The 24,164-nt window shown below is 34.1% G+C and overlaps 1 protein-coding gene across 2 annotated transcripts in view; it reads left to right on the top strand.

Annotated features, from left to right (window-relative positions):
* LOC137918766 (zinc finger and BTB domain-containing protein 44-like) overlaps positions 1-24,164 on the top strand; it is a 61,604-nt gene that overhangs the window by 26,353 nt on the left and 11,087 nt on the right. The window lies entirely within an intron of this gene.

Raw genomic sequence — 24,164 nt, 5'->3', positions numbered from 1 at the left:
ACCAAATATTTGGAAATTAATCTTGTATATATACAGTGTCTATATGATGATATTGTACCTCTTTATAACGTAGATTTTACGTATATGTTATTTTCTTTCGACATTTTATATTTTACTTTATATGTGTAATATTTAGTAAATACGTAAACATTTTATAACAATAATTTAAAATTCTTGTAGATTATTTTAAATAAATTATAGTATCAAATACTCTTAATATTTCTGAATATATTATATACTCCGGCAACAGTGCATTGCCGTATGACAACAAATTTTTTACGAGTGGTCAACTCATTGCACTGCCTAGCTATAAAGTCTGTGAAAACGTCGCCAGTAGCGTCTGACAAGTATTTGAAAATAAAAACTGGTCCCAATTAAAAGTGCAAGGAACATTTAAATACTTCATAAAAAAATTTCCAAAAAAAGAATATATAAAGACAATTTAAATTTAATATGTCATACATAATACCGCTCACAAGATGAACAGAGGACTTAGAGGAACGATACAGACAGCTTTTTTTGATGAGAATCTATTATGATGGTGTCATTGTAATATGTACATATACCTCCAAAAAATGTTTATTATCTATTTTTGTACACCACTATTATAAGACATTCACAAAAATACCTATCTACATATCTATTGAATAAACTGTAAAATATAAGTTATTCATATTAATTTTAATCCAAAGCCCTAAATGTTAAAAAAAATAATTGTAATTGTTTAACAAGCAATTAAGGTAGTTTTTACCTTTTATGAGCGGCAACATGTACGTAAAAAAACATATTTATATTCAACAAACATATATTCTTATCGCTAAACACGGTTTAGCCGCACATTTTTTGTTTCGTCTAGCCTTTGACCGCGTAATATATTATAAAAATTTATATCGTAACTCTGTTTCGAGCAAAAGGAATGTACAGACAATTTTAAAGAGCAATAACTCGGAATGGGTTCTTATTTTATTAAAATTAAAAGGCAGTGTCTGCTCTGTTATGGGGCAACGCTCGGAACAAGGTCGCCGACGACTAACTTTTACTAATCTAATTATTATTCGAATATCAACTTGTAACTGAATCGATTTCTCAATAAATATACGCTTTTATTTATGATATATGTGTTCGCTATAAAATATTAGTTCATTTACATTCGTCGATAATACTTGCAGTGCAAATTCGACGCTATTTCTATCACCATAAAGTTTATTTTTAACCGTTACATATTTCGATTAACATTGTAACGTTTTATCAAATGCTATATATTAATTACTTTACATGTATAAATTGTAATAACTACATATACACCAATTTTGTATGGGCAATGCAATTAATGGTTGAAATAATGTTATTTGTAGTCAACAAATTAACAATATTTAAATTTCGAAACGACACGAACTTCTTTATTCTTATAAAGTTATATAAATTCGTAATTGTTTATCTATGGTCTAAAAATATTAATCGTAAAACCTTAATAGATTTTTACTATATGCATTCCACCGATTGAGTATAGACAAAACCATAACAACAACTCCGTTTTAAATTTTGTCACTTTTAATTTTATTCTATATTTGAGTGACGAGATCAGAAATTTGAATAACCGTAGATAAAGTAAAGTAACAGGTTGCAGACGGCAGGTCATATACCGCGCACTGCAAGCCTTAAGGTTGTAGAGTGAAGACAAATCCATTCAACTAAAATGTGGTTAACCTCGCTAAGGTCGTTGAAACACGCTGTATTCAGCCCGTTTCGAACCAGTCCTATAGGAAATATGTTGGGCAAGCTAATGTCCAACTGTGGATGAACCGTAGACCTATGACGTATCTAGTCGAGATGTGCAATCTGTGTGATCTCCCTCTTGCAACCCTTGTTATGCCAAACGTGTATAATTTCTTGCCAGTGCAATTACTAAAATATATTAAATAAAATTATTTTTTTCTATTAAAATTAATAAGGTCAATAACTTCTGGCAGTACAATTTAACAAAAACGTTTTATAATATTGTTACGCTATTTATATATATCTGAAATCATTGTTTCTGGATATGATATACATTGAATATTTTAAAGCGTTTACATTTTTATTTAGTAAAATACTATAAATGTGTTTCTGTCAGCTTGTCAGGCAACAGAATTCAATTTCACTCTATATTTCATTTAGTACAATAAACTGTACCTTCAAACAAAATATTTTTCACTAACAATGATCACTCTTAAAACGAATAAATTCCAATTGTGATAATTAGATTTAAAATTACTTTATATAGCGTAAATATTATCAGTATCAATATTCCTATTCCTTTGTAATCTTTATAAAGAATACATTTTCATATTTCAATACAAAGAAAGCCCGAACCTCTAACAATACGATATAAAATCGGTCGTAGCTATTTTTGCCTCGTTTTATGCGGAGAGAAATAAAGCTAAATCAACGGAGGCGGTGCTCGGGAACGAGTTTCAGAAGGGCTTTTGTATTAACGGAATCCAATAACTCATTTTATAACTATTGTTCTTTTGTAGTTAACTTTGTATATTTATTTTGCTTTTACCCTTTTATACATCACTGCCTTATTAGGCACATATATATATGCACAAATACACGCACACACACGCGTGCATATATATATATATATATGTATATATATATATATTCTGAACAGTGGCAATCCTTGCATCGCCTATGAAATGTTGAAATAGTAGTACAGTAGAGATAGCCCTGGGAGCCGTCAGCTTTGCTAACAACTGCCACTTAGGAAACAGTGAAAGATCCATTCTAAAGAAATATCGTTTAAATATTTATTTAACACATTCCATGCCATGAGGGGCGTATACGACCCCCGCTGCACTTTCCGTTCAGGCCATTTACAGTTCTCATGAACAAACAAATGAATTGTAGGGTCGAATATAAAAAAATGTTTACTTAAAATACTAAATTTACTCATTATTTAGTACATAATTGAATTATACTCATTATCGGATTAGAAATATGATACTCGATATACCAAGGAGCTTCCTTTTCCGGCTTCGGTTGGTTTTCACAACACCATAAGGTACGTTCGCACCAATAAACATTATAAAGGTCTTTAAAATTTCGCAAAGGGTATCAACATTATTCAATCCATGTTTAATCGTATGCCTGATCAATGTGCTAAAAAATTATGGAGTCAGCTTCAGCTAGATGCGCTGTACCGCGTTGTTAACTGTATCTAACTAGTGTAGCAGTTCCGATCGAACTAACTCTGGTTTTATTTCAAGTAAAATTAACTAATATTATACCCTTCATTGACAGCTCAACTAACGACTTAGTACATACGAATGTCTTAAAAATAATTAAAGAGATTTTTACAAATATTAGAAATTTCCTCCTAGGTACTGAATCATCATGATGTCTCTGGAACCATAAGGTTTAGAGAATTTTCAATTCGATAGGAATATTCCTATAGCCGAGTAGAAGTCAGCTAAAAACGAATTATACGAAATTCCATCCGAAAGGGTGCTTGAGGAGGCGTTAAGTTTGCGAAGCAGACGGGGGACAGCTAGTAATAGAAAAAATAACAAAAAGAACTATTCTCGGAGTCTTCTTCTTCGCTCTTGTATATGCAGTTTACTATCTCACTTGCACTCACAGGTAAAGTCATCTGTCTCGCTCACGACAATATATCAAATTTAGGTTATGATAAAAAAATTGTATCCCCTCATTCTTCAACAACTATTTACGCCTTTGAAAGTTTATAAGTGCATAAAATTACTATTTAATAGTTAAATATTTATAGGAGGGTGGGTATATTTATAGTTCATTTGCTGTTAAATAAGGTATGGTACGCACTATCTAAAAATGAATGTAGTAAGAAAAAGCGTTTTAATTTTTTTATTACCACAGGTTAAAATTAATTCTCGTTTGTATCTGTCCGTGTAAACTTTGTACTGTCCTGAAGTTACTGGTCTGTCGCATTCCAATAGAAAAATTTATTTCAATGTAACATATTTTAGAGTGATCACAGATGGTGATTGGAAATAGAGGTTATAGCTTGCCTTGCTGATAAATAAGCTATACATTCACCCGTTTAGAGCTATTACACCCATCACCGCGTATATCCAGAAATTTACATTTATGGCAGTACATGGTAATCAACGTTGTATTTTTAAACGGTTTTATTTAGTTCGACCCGTACGGAATTTATTTGGGTCAAAATTAGAAATTGAAATTAAAGCACCTTCCCGTTGTCAGATTGATCTGAAATTTGGTACACACATTTAATTTAGATGACAATACAATACAATAAAATCAATAACATGATAAATCTAAGATGGCCGCCGATACAAAATCGCGGATTACATATTTTTCCTTAACCCCCTCAATATGGGTATCAAATGAAAGGGCTACACTAGTAAAACACGATGATTATGTCAAAATTTAAAATTCAAGATGGACGCCGTTCCAATATGGCGGACTAGGTACATATTTTTCCACAACCACTACAATATGGGTATCAAAAAACGTTTAACTTAAAAGTTTTTTTAAATGTATTTATTGTAAGGAGCGGTAAGACGGTCCGAAGCGGATGTTCACCATTACTGTACACCAGGGGTGTGAAACTTAAAAGCTAACTTGGTCCAAATATTTCTTAACTTAATTGGATCGCAAAAAAAGTATGTTTTCATAAAAACAATACCTCTTTTTTTTACTTGTACAATGAAATAAACATTTAGCCCATCTCTAATATTATCTGTACCTATAGCGCGAAAAATTTCCCATTCGAATATATTACATAACTTCCAAAACTCCTCAATTTGGGCCTCGTGCGATTCGCAAGTTTGACACCCCTGCTGTACATCATGTCGTTTCAAAGTACGATAAAATATTATCATTAAAAACACATACGTCATCCCAGTTTTAAAATTGTAACACATTTTTTTTACGTCACGTATTCATTAAAACATTCATTCGGTCTAAGGTCACACTAATTGTATATGTAATAATTATAATAATTTACGTTCGCTTTGTCATTATTCTTAGAATTTTAATATTCTAGAACGGCACTAAATATTATCTACCAGTATTACATTATGTTTCTACGGGAGTATATATATATATTAATCAATTCTTAACGATTTATAATTTCAATGACAAATATCGGGTTTTTCCTTGCAAATAATATATTAATGGAATTCAAAATTGAATAACGAATTCTTATATTAGTTTAATGATTTATTATATTAATAAAAAGGTTTTTATTATATTTTTATGGGATATTAAAAGTAATTTAATTGCAATTTTAAGTCACATGTAGCTTGAAGAATTGGTCGTTTGAAGTGGCAGTGCAACTGATGATCGTGAAGTTTGAAAGGCGACCTCTCGCCTGGTGACCACTAGGTGGTTAGTAAGTTCACTAGGTGCCTGCACTAGTTGGATCGTATGTGACTCGCGGGGCGATTTTTGATAAGCCTATTCAGTGGGTGTCTATCGGCTGATGTAGTATTAATAATGAATTTAAGACACGATCATAAAGTTTATTTTCAATTAATGTCTGTTATATCTATAACAGCTATCGTAACTCAGCGGTAGACGACTGTGACTTGCGTTTGTAGGGCGCGGGTTCGATTAGCGAGATAGTCTCATATAATTCACATTTTATACATTAAGTTATATAGAATTGCCTCTGCTCACAAATGTGTCCAGAGAATGAGCAGCAGCGTTCTCTTCGTGCCATAATACCATTATGCAATCGCCAATCCACCGGCTATGCGTGGCCATTATGGTATATTATGGTATAGTATGTACATAGTTAACACATGAGTCAATTTCTTCCAGATAACCATATTATGGAAATAGTAGAAGAATATATAACGAATAGTTAACGTGTACATATAGGCAAAACATATATTTTTAGACAATATATATATATATATATATATATATATATATATATATATGAAATAAGTGATAACAGTTTTAATGGGTGGTAACAGTTGTAAATCCGTTGTACTTCTGTGAATTAAGTTGAATTGACTCTACTATTATTCACACTAATTTTCGATTTTTTGCTTCGTCTAAGTTTTATTTAACATAAATCATATTTAAAACACACTCACGTAAAACTAAATGATACTACTTCATGTAAAATGAAATTGGGTTCACATACAGGTATTTTGTTAATAAATCACTTTTTAATATTCATATAAAATTTATACTCTGTGCCTTTCACGGAAAATTAATAAATTTCTTTCAAAAATTAAAAGCGACAACTTTTTTTCTCAATATCCCTAAATCGGAATCGTCGACTAAAAATAACTTTTTTTTTAAGTCATCTCAACCTACATAAATATTCATAACCGTCAAAAAATTTAATACAAAAACCGGTAATGTGATATTCGAAAAATTTGTAAATTATAATACTCGCCGATAATCGGTTAAACGAAAAAGGTTTATCATTAAATATTATCGGTTGGAGGTAAATATTGCTCGTTGAGTATAATTACGCGTCTCTGTAATTAATGAAATAATACATTAATTTCATTACTTATTTTACTATTTTATTAACATAAATATTAATTTAATTAATGTGTTTTAATTAAAATATGTAACACCTCAGAGATGGATAATCGAGTGCACATTTGGTTAAAGCTACGAAATTATGGAGACGACTTCTAATCCATTTTTAATAAAGTAGATGTAGTTAACAATAAAAGGATCTATAGGTGTTACCTGTGCACAGATAAAACAAAGCATCTCACTCGTATACTCAAAATATCAAAAATTAAAAAGTTATGTGCACGATAATTAATCATACCGTTATCTTTTATCTTTAAGATGCAAAGATACAAGACAGTATGCAAAAATATCAACATAAATATGAATTATAAAGCTGTAATGCGAAAAAAGTTAAAACGTAAGATTTTTATCATTTGTATATAATTAATTATATACAAAATGTAATACATCTATAGAAGCTTTAAACAGCTGAGATTTTATATACATTTCCAATCACTTTGTACAAAGTGCTCAGTTTCCAATTATTAAAATGCGTCAGACCAATCACTTCTTATGGTACAGTCCGCGACGACAGTAAACAATATTCAATTTTAATATGTAATAATATAAATTTTAAAACGGTTTTTGTTACTGTATTATCATTACTTTATTTCTTATTTCTGAAACCATTGTATTTGGACAGGGTGTACCGTTCATTGAATGACAGATAACATGCTATAAATTCATCCCTCGCTTTTACATTTTTGTCCTATCGCACTTTATAATAAAATCCAATTATTATGATTCTAAGTGATTTTGGATATATCGATAAACAGACACCCTGTTTATATAAATTAATGATGATAATCTTAGATTTCAGACCAGCGAATTTGAGTTATAAGTTTTAAAGCCGTAACAGTTGACAATGATAAGCATGAATCACCCTTTTAAACCTTTTATTTCTATAACCATTCATCCTGTATATACTTAGCTCGCACATTCTGAATACGCAAGAAACACCAATATAATAACAGTCACATAAACCTCATCAAGAATCGGAATGTAATAATTAAAAAAGACATTTTTAATGTACGTTTTCCTTAATAAAACCTGTCAAAATTAGAAAGTCATTATACACGTGTATGTATCGCATTTCTAAAAGTATTTCAAAGAGTATACGTTGAAAATATTTTTGTGCGAAGTAATTGCATTATTTTCGAGTAATTTCAATGACTCACTATCGTATGTCCCGCCGTGTTTCTAGATAGATGTTTTTTTAGGCTTTCACTGCTACCCAAAAAGCATTTGTAGATTCCGCGGGTCTAAAATAACAGGGCTCAGAGCGCGTCAAGTCTAAGATCTCTTTTAAGGTTTAATGGAATCAGGCGTTACCTTGCGGAAGTCCATCCTAAGTAAGAAAAGGACCAATATTTTTTTTTTTTTTTTTATAATGACCCCCGCTATTGGGGGCCTCTCGTTCCCCTATCTTGAGTGGGACAGGGACTTAATCTTTTAATATAATTTTTTCACAGAATTTTTATTGTCTTTCTCTTCTATCGTTCTTCACATAATCTTTCAGTCTTGTCTATCTTTCATGTTACATTTCGTCTTTCTTTCTCATTCGCTCTATTCTTCTGACATTCTTCCCTTTTTTCTCCTTTTTACATTTATGATTTTAATTTCATTTAACATTGTTTAACATTTATCTTATACTATTATTTTACATTTTTGTTCTTCTAGCTTTTTATTTTGTTTTATATTTTTTATACAATGTTTGTTTTGTTTCTGTCGATGGCTTTTTTTGCGATTTCTCGACATAGGGATAAAAATGTCTTTTTATTTTCGCCACTGATCAGGGAGGGTATTGTCTCCTCCCTGACTTGAATTCCAGACCGGCACTCGAAGCCGAACCGGAGTCCCCCGAATGCGGGACACCGGGCCACAAGGTGGATCACGGTCTGGTCCACGCCCGGTTCACAGAAGCACGAGGGGTCCTCCTTGAGCTTAAACCTATGAAGGTACTCAGAGAACCCCCCGTGCCCCGTGAAGAGCTGGGCCGAGACCGCGTCCACCTCGATGCTGCGGAGCACGCGGTAGGCTGAGACGGCGTCCGGGAAAAACATCCTCGTTACCGAAGCCGTCGTTCCTTCCACATACCTCCTGTTCCATTCGTCGAGCGACTCCAGTCTCAGTTGCCGCTTGACGAATGAAACAGGGCATCTCTCGTACTCTGGTCGTCTTTTACTCTTCAGGGCCGCTTCCTTGGCCAGCTGGTCCGCCCTCTCGTTCCCCTCCATCCCCGCGTGCGCTTTCACCCAGAACAACCTTACATCCTTCCCTTTTTCTCTCGCTTTCATTACATTCTCCTTCACTCTTAACGCTAAGGGATGGAGGGTGTCCGATCTTGCGACAGTTTCGAGAGCGGACCGCGAGTCGCTCAGTACGGCGCAGACTTGCGCCGACTCGCCGGCCGCGTACCCTGTTGCCTCAGCTAGAGCCAGCAGCTCTGCCTGGTATACGGTGCAGAAGTTGCCCAACTTGAGTTTCTTTGTGTATGACTCTACGGCGCCCCGCTTGACGCAGAACGCCGCACCCACCTTATCCTCTATGCGGCTGCCGTCGGTATAAATTACCAGATCGGCAGCCGCGGTGGCAAGTCGGACTTCCTCCGCACTTTCCCCCAGACAGGAGAACTCCACACCAACTTGACCAGATGGGTGTGGTAGTCTCAGGTAGCTGACCGGTACCTCCAGGTAGGACCAATATTTAGCCACTTCCGCACATGCAGAGACCACCAGTCTGCAGCAAAGTGCACCGCCCACCAGCCCGCTGATAAATGCGTATTCGGCAAACAATGCGAACCACACAACCGCCACCAACAAATCACTCGACACGTGTTTCACCCCCACTCACAGAGACTCTGTGTTTGGCACTAATCGGTGTAACATAACTCCTGAAGATACCCCGTGGAGGGGTCTTTTAAGGTATCGGAGTCTGACGGCTCCTGGGGGAAGGTTCGGTTCTTGCCACATAAACCAGTTTCATTGGTTTCAAGGCCACCAAGCTTGTAGATCGCTTCGTCGGACCATCCATGGAGTGAATAATCTCAAAGGCACCCACGAGGAGACTTCGGCTTTGGCTGAACCTTGACTTAGTCGATTAATATTGTCTGACTAATTACACTAATACCACTTCGGAGAGTGGTAGCTCCGAGAGAAGAAGGGGAAAAAACCTCCAAGGCTTCTATTTGATATAATTCGGGGGTTGGCGTCCCCTGTGATATACGATCCGGCCTCATTTCCGAAGAGATTGCTCGGTTATCGAATAATATAGATGTGATTTTATTATTAATAATTAAATCACATATAACAATAAACATCACGTTTTGTACTTATTTTTTTTATTTAGATGAATCTCGCCTCAGACTTTGAACAGAAAATTTTAATTAACTTATAAAGATTTTCATGCATGTTTTATATTTAATTCTTACACGATTGTTTTTTATATTTCTCAATAAAACAAATATTTACAATACTCGGCGATAAATATTGCGTATCGTCCTTTGGAAAGAGACAATCGGCTAATTTCGGCTTCGTAGAGCGGTTATCTCTATTGCACGGATGACAAAACGTCACAAAGGTAGTGTGGGACAGAGATAGTGCTCTTCGAAGCCGAAATTAGACGATTGTCTCTTTCCAAAGGTCGATGTGCAATATTTATCGCCGGGTACTGTAATATATCGAATAGGTTTTACTAAGCACTGAATGAAGAGTCCAATACATTGATATGATGTACATTTAAATGTATACTTATACATAGTATTATTACTCTCGATTGTATCCGTATAAAACTACTACTACTAGGTTCGGTGTGTAATGTCTATCAAGAAGAATCTGGTACTAAACTCAATAGTAACTGCTTTAAAACCAAATTTACAATATTTTCACGTTATTAACATTCTATTATTCATTTGAAAATTATCATGATACTAAATCCTAGGCGTTTATTTCCTATAAATAAATTATTTACTTTTAAAATTTATTAAAGGTAAAATTTTCTATAATTTTTTGTTTTAAAACTTTACATATTTAGAGTGACAGTCATGCCGTATAATTTATTATTAATGTAAAATTATTTATCTTCTAATCCCCAAAATTACTTGTAAAAATAAATTAATATTTATATTAATCATATTATAGAATACGATTAGAAGATGATACATAAAAATGAATTTCATTTTAAATGAACGATATACAAAATATTCCAATTTTATTTAATTACATTGAAAATACATGTTTTGAACACGTTAGACCTGTCTAAAATTTAGTTCATATTTAAATATCTTAAGAATATTTATTATGTTTAAATGATTAAATATATTTTGCCTTAATTTATCTCCGTATATCATTAAAAATGTTTTAATGTAGGGTATGGAGTTTTATAAAAAAAAAAAAACATGAAACGAAGAAATCGACGACCTACCGCGTGGGGAGACATGTAGCGCCCCAAATTATTGAACACTTAAAACGATCGAAATATTTATTTTTCGTCGTCGTTGTTTTAATAAAAACCTAAATAAATAAACACTTTATTATTTTATGTCGCTGTAAAATACTTAAGATGATATTGTGTGGTGTATATGACATGATATTTGCGTATACGAGACGCTTGTCTCGAGTATACTTCAATTAAAAAAAAAAACTATTTTCGATCATTGACCCTTGGTACAGTTGAAGTGGATTTCGACATTTAACGGTGTAGAGAAATTTGTCGTATACGGAAGTAGTATAGTTCAAAAATCTATACATTTGAAATAGTACACAATTTGTAGTATACCTTACCAGTCTGCTTTGCGTCCTCAAATTCTCTTGAAATTTTGTAAAATCCTTTCTTATCTGATCTCTATTCGGAGTGAGGAATATTCCTACCAAATTTCAATTTTTTTTAAATAGTCCCTCTTATTGGGGGCCACTCGTACTTCCCATGTCCTGGTTACTTATTGTGAAAAAAAAAATATCGTTTACCAATAAATCCGAACAAAACATCAAACTGTTGACAAAATAAAAAAAGATGTTACTACAGGCATAAAGGTTACATTTTAAAATTTAATACATGAAAAATTTAACTAAAACAATGATAAATGAAAACAGACAGCATTTTTTACTTGCATTGATAATAATAAAGATAAAATATGAATCGTTTGTTATATGTACAGTCACGTACAATAGCGGAATAGCCCGAAAGCTAACGTCGTAAAACTTTTGTTAGCGATGCTACAGCATCATATCTCGCTCCTTTAATACTGACTTTTAGGTCGAGTCACAAGCTTGGATTTATAGAGCCTTAACAGTTTGACTGCCGAATGTTGAGGGGTTCCGCTGGTTGGGAGTCGTTCAAGTTTTTTTTTGTCTCTTCGTCTGTTTTTTGACAAAATATGCAAAAAAAAGTAGTTTCTTTAATTTTTATGATTTTTTTCATTTATTTAAAAAAATTCTTACGCCTTAGGGCAGGAAAAACGCCTGGGATGTAATTTTTAATCTGAATGCCTCTCTCGTCTTGTGGCGAGATGAAGTAAGCTAGAAATTTAATTTATTATTTATTATAAAATAAACGCTCAAAATCTACAATAGCAAACAATATCATAGAACTCGCAAAGCCGGGAGCCCGTCTCAAGACGAAACGGGCGTCCCGCGCTTTTCTTCCCTTCCTGCCTTAAGGCGAGAGCGGTAACCGCTGTAAGAAACGGGGACCGAGGTGAGAAGAGGCGCGGTATAGCGATTTCGGTAACACTATGATAGTTTAACTTTCCTTAAAGGTTTTAATATGGCGAAATCGTAACCTTGAGAGAGCAACTTGGACTTAGTAGAGAGTTCTCTGATGCAGTGTGCAGTGTGTAAAATAGTTTTATTTTATATTTAATTTATGTCAAATGTTTGGCTGTCTGAACAGACAGAACATAATAATTAATTTTAAGATGTAGTAATCTGAATTAAAAAAAAAATCAGTAACCATTGATTTTTATATGGTATACAATTATGTGTCAGCCATTAGGTTATACATTGACCCCTACAAAGCTTTTACACCAATAGTCTATCACCTGTTATCATATTTATTTCTTTTAAGTGATAGAATCCTACTCTAGACAGACAAGTACACGACAGCCTTATTGTCAGCGGTAAAACCGTTAGAGAAATTATCATTTTATGTTGTACTTGTATTACTCGGATAAAATAAACAGTTGATAGACGTCGGTGCCAGGTCGAGACAATAATTTAGTATAATTTCCTTTCACGGCGTTTCGCACAATCATTTCCGAGTTTCCGTTCCACAAAGCTTTGTGCCCGACAACGGCTACTGATTACGGGAATAATTTAACACCGACTTAACGATATAATAACAAAAAAAATGTTTTATTATAAGATTGTCTAGTTTATATTTATATATGAATCTATTTGTATGATCTGAATTTATTTTTAACACACACAACGTAAACATAAATATGTATTCAAAAACTACAAATTATATATGACTAGAGGTTACCACCTTTTTGGTTGCCAGTGTTGGCGCAGCGTTAGATCTATGGGACTTACGATGGACGGTAGGTTCGATTCCAGGGATACAATCCTATATAATTCACATTCTGCGCATTAATTATATAGGATTGTCACTTCACTCTCAAGTTTCCAGAGGATGGGCAGCAGTGTCCTCTGCGTACCATAATACCACACTGCGATCGCCAACTCGCCTGCCAAGCGAGGCTAAAGCCTGTGAAACAGCGACCTAATGAAAGACGCGTACAACATTTTTATTTTAATAAGGTACAGCATTAAACGTATCCGGATTGAATATATAGGCATAATAAACAAAAAATAATATATAAAGATAATAAATAACGGCAAAATATACAGTAAATGGCAAGGAGATTTTTCTACATGTCGTTTACTGGTCACAAAGGGTCAGTCTGTACGAGTTGTTAAAGTAACTATTTCAATTATAAAAGCTAGTGCAGCATAGGGTCTACCACAAAATGTGGGCAGACGACTTCCTTAATTTCCGCGGAAGGTGCCATATGCAGGCAACTTCCAACTGGCCCCATTGGAAATCTATGGCAAAGGTCTTTGTATCCAGCAGTGGACATAGAATGGCTGAAATATTGATAATGATTATAGTATTGTGATCAAAAAGTAAGGAGAAAGTCATATAAAACTCCCACGCATTAGAAAGGCAGATAAATTTATTTTCCTAGGTTGTTATGACTGTCTGTAACATTTACCAAACGTCTGTCTTAAACGCGTCAAGCTTTCATTAGTGCTAAAATCTATCATTATGTTTTTTAAAAAAGCGTCAAAAATTATTTGTCCCATATCGTTGCGCGACCATCGTATTGGACTAATTTGGGTCTAGATTTTGGCTATTCAACAAACTCTAAAGGTCAATACAGGAACGCCGTTTTGACACGATTGAGGATATAAAAACACAAAGAATATCTTAAAGTCTATACCGGAAAAAGACAATTCCGACTGTTTCGGGGTCTAGAAAAGGTGTTGACATAAGTTTTCTCGGACGAGAATTACTTTGAAGGGGGTGAAATTGATTTGGAAGAATGAATAAAGAATTTAAATTTAATAAACAAATTCACTTTACTTTTGGATCAGTTATTATACAGAAGTGTAAAATGATAAAGAGAGAATAGTTCTTGTTATTTTTTATTGTTGATATATTTGATTTTCTCGTAACTTTTTTTTGCTTTAAAATAAATCATAAATTAAGATTCCTTCATATACACAATTTTATCAATTAATCATTTTTCTTTGTATTTTTTATCATCTTTAGTCATTATAATGTAAAGACGTGGTAATCATAGGATGAGTAAGAAAACGAGCAAATAAAATAATTGTCATGTTTACGATATGAAAGGAAAAAATGAATGAACATACACGTCATGTTTACTTTATACTGGTCTTTTTAATTAAATAGTACATTAGTTATTGTAAAGCTCATGTTTTAATCATATCAGAAAACGGACGCCTACTGCAAGGCATAGGTCTTCCCCAAATATCGCCACAATGACCAGTCTTGCTTTTAGAAAATGGCTTCACTAAAGAAACTGCTACCTTCATATCCGCTATTTGCTATACATTTAACAGCGTGGGTGAACCGAGATTGGATCCGGATCCATTCTTGGCTTGACTGTGGTTCACGCTGCCGTCTAAAGCCGCATATACACAACATAAACACAGCTCTACTCGGGTAGAGCAGTTTACTACGTGCGAACGTCATCATACAACTGGAATGCAACGGAAGAGGTTGGATCCGGATCCATCCTTGGGTTGCCTATGGTCCACGCTGCTGTCCCAAGCCTCATACACAACATCAACATTACATAGCTCTACTCGGGTAGAGCAATTTACTACGTGCTAACGCCATCGTACAACTGGAATGCAACGGAAGAGGTTGGATCCGGATCCATCCTTGGGTTGCCTATGGTCCACGCTGCTGTCCCAAGCCTCATACACAACATCAACATTACATAGCTCTACTCGGGTAGAGCAATTTACTACGTGCTAACGCCATCGTACAACTGGAATGCAACGGAAGAGGTTGGATCCGGATCCATCCTTGGGTTGCCTATGGTCCACGCTGCTGTCCCAAGCCTCATACACAACATCAACATTACATAGCTCTACTCGGGTAGAGCAATTTACTACGTGCTAACGCCATCGTACAACTGGAATGCAACGGAAGAGGTTGGATCCGGATCCATCCTTGGGTTGCCTATGGTCCACGCTGCTGTCCCAAGCCTCATACACAACATCAACATTACATAGCTCTACTCGGGTAGAGCGGTTTATTACGTGCGGACGTCATCGTACAAAGTCTGTCCAGCTTCAGTTTTATTTTCAAGTTCACGGAACCTTCCCTTCGGATGAAGCTGTAAAGCCCCCGGGCTAACAGCACCAACTTCAGCTAAAATCAAGCAAGCAATACATATTTCTTTGTAGTGAATTATAGTTCACCTTCATCGACCAGACTCCTCTTCCTCGTCATCGTTATCAGCTGATAGTCATCCACTGCAACGTTTAGAGCTCCCCTAAAATCGTTACTTCCCGCGTTATTGAAAGGTAGAAGGCAGAGGCCTACCTTCTACTATAACTCATTTGCTGTCAATTAATATATGGCACACTTTATTCATAAATACCAATTTTATGAGATATAATAAAAAATATATAAAAAGAGTTTTAAATTTCGGAGTAAGCATTTTACACGGGGTGATTGTAAATAGGTATAAAAGCTTTGAAGCATTTGAAAAATGAACAATACACTCTCCCCTTTATAGCTTTTACACCCTTTTCTAATATCTAATGGCATAAGTCACTTTGTTTTTAAGTCTTGATATTTTTTTAAATGAAAAAATACCGTTCGATTGTATTCAGTGTTGCAATTAAAACGATGTTTTTAAAAAAATGACTTAAGGCCCTTTTAAAATAAACGGCACATATATGCCGATATAATTTATACGTAATATGTATATTTAATTACTCAAGCTAACATAGTATTGAAATTAAATATCGAACCCGTGATATCGTATGAGTACGGGTAATTTATCTCAATTTTAAGTCACAAGCGTCTCCCATTCGTCGGTTGATGTACATTCAACGTTTATGTACGTAAATAATATGAACTTGTGCATTCAACTCACGCACACACGCGAGTGTTTCGCACACAACAACAGTTCTCTATAAACACGCTTCTTAAAGCAGTGTGAATTATGTTCGATGTTTATTTGTTTTAACTTGGAGCACATCATTGTTACTTTTACATTCCGGTTGACGTTTTTTTTTTTTTTTTTTTTTTTTTTTTTTTTTTTTTTTTTTTTTTAAATGACCCCCGCTATTGGGGGCCTCTCGTACCCCTATTTATGTTGGGATAGGGACTTTATAAGCATTAAATTTTTTCACTTAGTTATTTTATTTTCATTCGCTTCTCTTTCATTCTTCACATAATCTTTCTTTCTGTTCTAATCTTTCATGCCACAATTCGTCTGTCTTTCTCTTTTCCTCTGATCATCTATCATTCTTCCCTTGCTTTTTACATTTTCAATAGCTTTTTTTTACTTTTATTTCACATTTTTGTTTCTTATACAATAATAATTTTTATTACAGATTTACATATTTTAATAGTTAATAATTATATTTTCTATTTTAATTTTTTAATATATATTTATTTATTTATTTCCTATATTTACGTTTTGTTTCTTTTCATTGCACTTTCCGCTATTTCTTTGCAAAGGGATAGGAATGATTCTTTATATTCTCCGCCTATCAGGGAGGGTATTGTCTCCTCCCTGACTTAAATTCCAGACCGGCACTCGAAGCCGAACCGGAGTCCCCCGAATGCGGGACACCGGGCCACAAGGTGGATCACGGTCTGGTCCACGCCCGGTTCACAGAAGCACGAGGGGTCCTCCTTGAGCTTAAACCTATGAAGGTACTCAGAGAACCCCCCGTGCCCCGTGAAGAGCTGGGCCGAGACCGCGTCCACCTCGATGCTGCGGAGCACGCGGTAGGCTGAGACGGCGTCCGGGAAAAACATCCTCGTTACCGAAGCCGTCGTTCCTTCCACATACCTCCTGTTCCATTCGTCGAGCGACTCCAGTCTCAGTTGCCGCTTGACGAATGAAACAGGGCATCTCTCGTACTCTGGTCGTCTTTTACTCTTCAGGGCCGCTTCCTTGGCCAGCTGGTCCGCCCTCTCGTTCCCCTCCATCCCCGCGTGCGCTTTCACCCAGAACAACCTTACATCCTTCCCTTTTTCTCTCGCTTTCATTACATTCTCCTTCACTCTTAACGCTAAGGGATGGAGGGTGTCCGATCTTGCGACAGTTTCGAGAGCGGACCGCGAGTCGCTCAGTACGATAAGAAAGTAAAGTAGTAAAATCGTAGACAATGACTTGGACCGTAATGACAATTTATACACACAACTACAGATTATAAATTAATCTATAGAGATTGGATTCAAAATTTCCTTTATCTATTCGGCTTAATTAAAAATGTTCACTCGTTATTGGAACTCAGTTAAACCACGCCCTAATAAGATTAATATATTTAAGAATCCGTACATTCCTGGTTTACTTCAACTGGTCATTGTGAACACGGTTTTATAATTTAATTGGTACTTTTCCGATAGCTTACCCTTTTTTTGATTTCATTGTAATTCCGTTAAATATTGATGCCTCTCCGGAGAAGACACAGTGGGTTTATTTTGAATTCCTACTCACTAAGACTGCCTTATTGGTTACCTTCTGCGTGGTGGGACTCCGGTAACTCCATTATGAACTTATACACTGGTGATGTGGTCACGATGGTTCGAAACCAAATTGATAGTAAATATTTTAATTAAGGATGATATATATTATAATTGGATTGTAATGCCCCGTCTCGTAAACATGATAGAGTAGGGCGAAAGGCGTACAGTAATGGCACCATTTTATAATAAAAAAAATAAATAAAAAAACAAGTTCATCGACCGTTCGTTTCGAATCTAAAGTAATTAATTTATTTTAAAAATTATTATGTTTTAAAAATGTAAAAATGATTTTCGATACATGCGTCCTGGTAACGGAAAAGTGTTAATTTAACTATAAAGTCTTGTTCACATTGATCAATAAGTCGTTAAAAAATTACAAACTCTAATTTACTATGTTATAACAGTTTTAAAACCAACCATATTCAAATACATATACAAAGACATATTCAAAGTAATAAAAAAGGATGATTTAGCATATTTTAATAGAATATTTTTCGATATTATTAACGAAATAAATTATTATTTTGATTCTTATCTTTCTTGTCTGTACTGTATATATGACATTCAGATAATGATTATGATTTATGGTATCTACATTAAACGGGAAAGTTCATAACTGATGATAATGGCTGGTTAAAATGTACTACAACCAGGCTTAAACAACCGTGAGACAAATTTTATAAATAATTACAAAACAAATACAGATATAAATTTAAATAGGTTTTTTTGTTCTTATTTCTACATTTGACAAGGTACTATAATCTGTAAACTTTAATACTAACAAGTAATATAAGCATATTACTGTGGCGGAAAGTGACAAGGTGATGACTATAGTAGGAGACATATTTATAATTTTTAACCGAACTCTCACTGTTGGGATAATGGCATTAAGCTGGTAGAAATTAAATTCGTTGCACCCACTTTTGGAACCACTGAACCATCCACCCACGTGCGTTTAAATACGTTTTTAAAGCTCTATGAAATATTTTTAATTGCTTGTCAAACTGTCGAAAATATCACAATACTTGGATTTTATGTTACTATATATATAACTTTAGTTTTTTTATTTATTAAAATATTGTTCATATATCAGTATTTGTTAATTTTATAATTCGGTATGAATATTAGACATGTAAATTTTTATTTCGAAAATATATAATTTTCTTTTATATCATTAACGATTTATTTCAACTAGTTTCATAAAATCGACCGAGACTTAAGTTTAAAAGCTTTTATACCTATTTACAATCACATATAGAGTGATCTTTCTGAAACTTTTCTCAAATATGGCAGGCCAATAATTTCAGGTAAAACAAAGTCTGCAGGAATTCGATTCCCGTGGTAAAATTTTAAATTAAATTATATCGGATTACCACTGCCAACAAACAAGTTTCCTGGGGATAGGCAGCGTCCATACCATAATGCCACAATGCGATCGCCAAACTGCCTGCCAGATGTGGCGATTATGCGGTAAACCCCATCGATATCTTTGGGGGAAGCCTGTCTGTGCCTTGCAGTGGGTGTCTATGAGCTGAAACGACGACAAAAGACTTTCACTATATAATCTCTGCACCTTTACAAAATTTAAATAAAATGCAGCAATATATTTAAATCACTTTAGTTTAGTATATAAGTGTTAAAAATAATAAATTTATTAGTTAACAACAAGTTTAATATCGAAAGGATATAAGCATTGCAATGTACGATTATTTAATATAATGTACGTGGATGTGTTAGTCACCGCCGCCAGTGAAAAGACACACACGGGGTGTTGGAGAACAGATGGATTGACATTTCTTTATGTCTAGCGCTGTCGCTCTGATACCTCAGAATACAAGCATATGTGATTACTATAGCTTATTATCTTCTACTGCTGAACATTTATTAGTTCTGAATATATCTTATCATCATTTCAGCTGTACTTCCATTGTTGGGCATAAGTCTTCTCCATAGATTTTTAATAGTACAGGCTAGAAAGCGGCCTCCATCCAGCGTCTTCCAAGAACTTTAACAAGATCGTCTGTCTACCTTGTGAATGGATGTTTTTAAACGGTTTTAGTTAGTTCGACCCGTACGGAATTTATTTGGATCAAAATTAGAAATTGAAATTTAAGCACCTTCCCGTTGTCAGATTAATCTGAAATTTGGTACACACATTTAATTTAGATGACAATACAATATAATAAAATCAATAACATTATAAATCTAAGATGGCCGCCGATACCAAATGGCGGATTACGTATTTTTCCTTAACCCCCTCAATATGGGTACCAAATGAAAGGGCTACACTAGTAAAACACGATGATTATGTCAAAATTTAAAATTCAAGATGGACGCCGTTCCAATATGGCGGACTAGGTACATTTTTCCACAACCACCACAATATGGGTATCAAAAAACCGTTCACCTTAAAAGTTTTTTAAATGTATTTATTTATTCGTTGTCCCTTCTGAACTTTAAGGTTCCTGGGGCCTGTTCTATGCATTATGTGGCCTGCACACTGCTATTATGTTATTACAATCCGCTAGGTTATATCGATATATATCTAATTTCTATAAAATGTTTATCTCTTGATAAAGTCTATCGCATTCGAACACCAGCGTAGTTCTTAGAAAATGCAATTTCCGTTGCATTGTTTCTAGAAGACGAAGTTTAATTAATCGAACGTCAACTTAATTGCGAGCGGGACAAAGTGCAAATTGGCGGCGGGGTAATTGGCCATTATATTATTTAAGATGCGATTACTCGTTTCAAATTCACAGTTAACACGTTGAAAATGCCGTTAGCGAAAGTCATTACGTATTATTGAGAATATTTACCCACGGTTATATAAATAGTCGAGCGACGATAGACAGGCTGCTTACGAAATAGTTCTTTAGGGAAAAACAACTCGGCCTTTATATAATATTATACATAATGTACACAAATATACATGTTCAGAATATCTATGTTATATGATTCAATCAATATAAGACAGGTGTGAATGTTTCAAAATCGATATAGCAAAGAAATGGAAGCTACTTTGTTATAGAAAGAGATAGAATCAAATGTTAAGACTAATAATGAAAGAAAAAATTAATCTAAGAGAAAAACTACACAAGGCAGAGGTTATCTATAACATCTCTGTTCCGTCTTTCACTTTCCAGTAAAAGAAGCGAAATACATAAGTAAAATTCAGCTAGAGTGTCCTCTAGAAACTTTTTGACAGTTAATAGGCATGAGAGCTGTCTCAGCTCAGCGAGGCACAAAGAGCGCTAAAATCTCGGCATTACTCTACCGAAATAAGGTAATATTTTAATCCAAAGAAAGTAATGTATCCCAGCGGATTCGCAAGTGTCAAGTGCAAGTGGGCAAGCTACAGAGAACAGATGGCAGATGAAGCTTTAATGTTATAGAATGGAGACCACAGACCTACAAGTGCAGAGTAAGATAATCCACCAGGTGGAAAGACGACCTTGTTAAGAGCCCATTGCAGGCCGCTTCCATTTGGTACTATTGCAAATCTATATGAAGGCCTATATCCAATGGTAGACGTACTAAGGCTGGAAAGATAATGATGTGCGGTAACTTCAAGATCGGTCCCAAGGTTTTTAGAAATATGTCTAAGGTATCCAACGCAAAAAGACCAATAAAGGAGCTTTGATTTCCAGAGGATTGGTGTTTTATCACCCCTAAATCTATAGCAACGCGTAATAAATATATAGATTACGTGTTCCTGTTGTATAGTAAGGTTTTCGTGGAAAGTCGAACCTTTCCTCGAATTGCGAATTTAGATCCCGGGATTTCTTCAGTGCTGTGATTGGACAGAGAGATTTTAGTGAATCGAACATTTTATATAACTCACTAACCTAACTTTCTTTCTAGATCTAAGGTGTGAAATTTCATACTTTATCGATAGTTTAAAATATATTCTATTTCGGAATAAAAAACTTCAATTATAACGACTGTTGTCAGTATCAGTAAAATAAATTATAAAAAACAATAATCATAGATTATTTTGTCAAATTCGTACTTCGTTAAATGTGTTATAATTATATGTTCCAAAGGTCTTTACAACGTTACTTGTATCCTGTTTTAAAATACTTAGAAACAAGAACCATACATATAAAGAAACATGAAGTAAATGGATTTTTTTATTGTTAGTTACGCTTATAATAATGCGATTAGCAAAAAAATATTACTTAACATTGATGTCATGTTAACATTTATTTGCTTGTTAACTTTTGCTATGATTTTCTTGCTTTAACTTTAATATGGTAAATGGTTTATTAATTCTGGTCTTAAAAACTCTTGAAGTAAGACTTAAGGACGTTGATCGCAAATTCGATAGATTATTTTTACAACATCAAACATACATAGTATATCTTTATTATATATATATAAGAGCTTCAGAATACCAGTCTCGGTTGACAAGTAAGTAGAGAGGGTGTCGCCAGATCTTTTTTTAAAAAAGGATAAAGAAATAAATAAAATAAGATCAAGGATAATGAAAATAATAAACAAAAGTTATAAAAAAGCTACGATATTAAAAATGTAAATTAAGTGCGATGTAAACAGTAAGAAAATAAGAATAAACAAATGAAAATAATGATAAACGTAAAATCGTAGAACTTTGCAAAGAAGGCGAATGAAAGGCGATGTATAGACTGAAAATATGGAAAGGAATGAAAGATATTTGGAAGGAAATAATGAAAGACATAAATAAATGTGTAAAATTACAATGTAAATGAAGATCCTGTTCACCCATGACAAGGGTTGAAATTAATAAAAAAAACCTTAGCATGGCGGTCGCTAACTAGATTCCGATAAGTACTGAAATTTAGATCGAATCAGGAATTGACATAAACTAGCGGATTGGCAAGTCGAAATGGCACTAAATAGGCCACATAGCGCGCAGAACAGATGCCTATTGAGCCTTAAGGTTAAGAGGAGAAACCAGACCATCAAACGCAACGTTATATGAACAGACTCGACTTTATTAGATCGGTGGAAGACCTTGGATCCAGGCTGCTACCAATCAATCATTTTGAAAATCGATAGGTGAGATCTATATCCATCTGTGGACATCCTATTGCTGAAATGATGATGGTGAAAGAGAATAAGGCAAAGTATTTAGAATTTTGCCATCACAAATAGTAATATAAATAAATAATATATGTAAATACTATCATTCAAATAATATCTGTAAGTAACAAACGATAAAACTAGAAGTTGAACTCAAACTCATTAAATAACACACCAAATGATTATTTTTTGAAATATTTAAACAGAATGATAAACGATTGTCTAAATATTTAATGTAAGGTTTTACTCTAGCATACCGGTTGTGTGCAGGATTTAAAACAGCCTCTAACGCTCCGTCCTTGTCTCGCCTGTAGAGCCTTTATTGTACAACTCGTTTGCTCTCTATTACAATGCCCTACAAGGGCACATACAAAAGAAAGACTGAGTGAAACATAACACACTGTTGCTAACAGACAAACTATCAGCATCTCTATCCTATATATATTTTAAGGTTATAATCAAACTAACTATATATAAATGAATAAAATCTATAGTTAAATTCTGTATAGAAACGTAAATGAAAAAAATCAGTTATTAAAAATATAACCTAAGTAATTTAGTAGGAATATAGATTGGATATTACGATAAATGATAATTCGTGAATCATTTAAAATAAATACTCCGCCATACAAAAATATATTTGCTCTATATCCTAAAAGCTTTTTGTTTAATCTGTGAAGTACCGTGAAGGAAAAAAAATGAGCAACACGGCCATTACAAATCATTTTGAGTCGCGCTTAAATCGTCGACTTTACATTTCGTGTCGGGGGAAAACCATAAATTTATTTTAACTTAAATTTTTGTACATAGATAATAAGAATAAAAAAAAAACGCCTCTGTATTATTTAACGTATATGTATAACCAATTTTCCTCATGCAAAAAATAACACAAAAGTACACAACTAAATAATTTATAGCTGTGTCAATTGATATGACGTAATGTATGTTTAAATGGAGTTCTTTTTTGTCGTAGAGGAAAAAAAGCTTTTTTTTTTGTGTTTTAAGTACGTTCTTTTAGAGATGCCTTCGTATACTCGCCTTTGTTAGTAAGGACGGATTAAATCGGGCACGAACTATAACACCCACGATTCTTAGCGACAGTCCACATTTAACCCTTAACTTGGCAGATTTTTTTTAAATATTACATTAATATTCTTACCACTTGACTTTTAGGACCCAAGGATGCCAACAGAAAAAACTATACAAGCGTTCGAAAATTAAGAAATTACCTAAACATTCACATACAAATGAATAACTTTGCGTTCAAAATTGATGCCACTATTTTCTTTTATTCTGATGTATCTCTACAGATACATTATTAAGAA

This window comes from Battus philenor, unplaced genomic scaffold, assembly GCF_028537555.1.
Source record: "Battus philenor isolate CCGP_79_NKW_IND1 unplaced genomic scaffold, ilBatPhil1.0.hap1 SCAF_15, whole genome shotgun sequence".
In the NCBI taxonomy this organism is placed as follows: Eukaryota; Metazoa; Arthropoda; class Insecta; order Lepidoptera; family Papilionidae; genus Battus; species Battus philenor.
The sequence above is the reverse complement of the archived record's forward strand: the minus strand, read 5'-3'. Positions and strand labels throughout refer to the sequence as shown.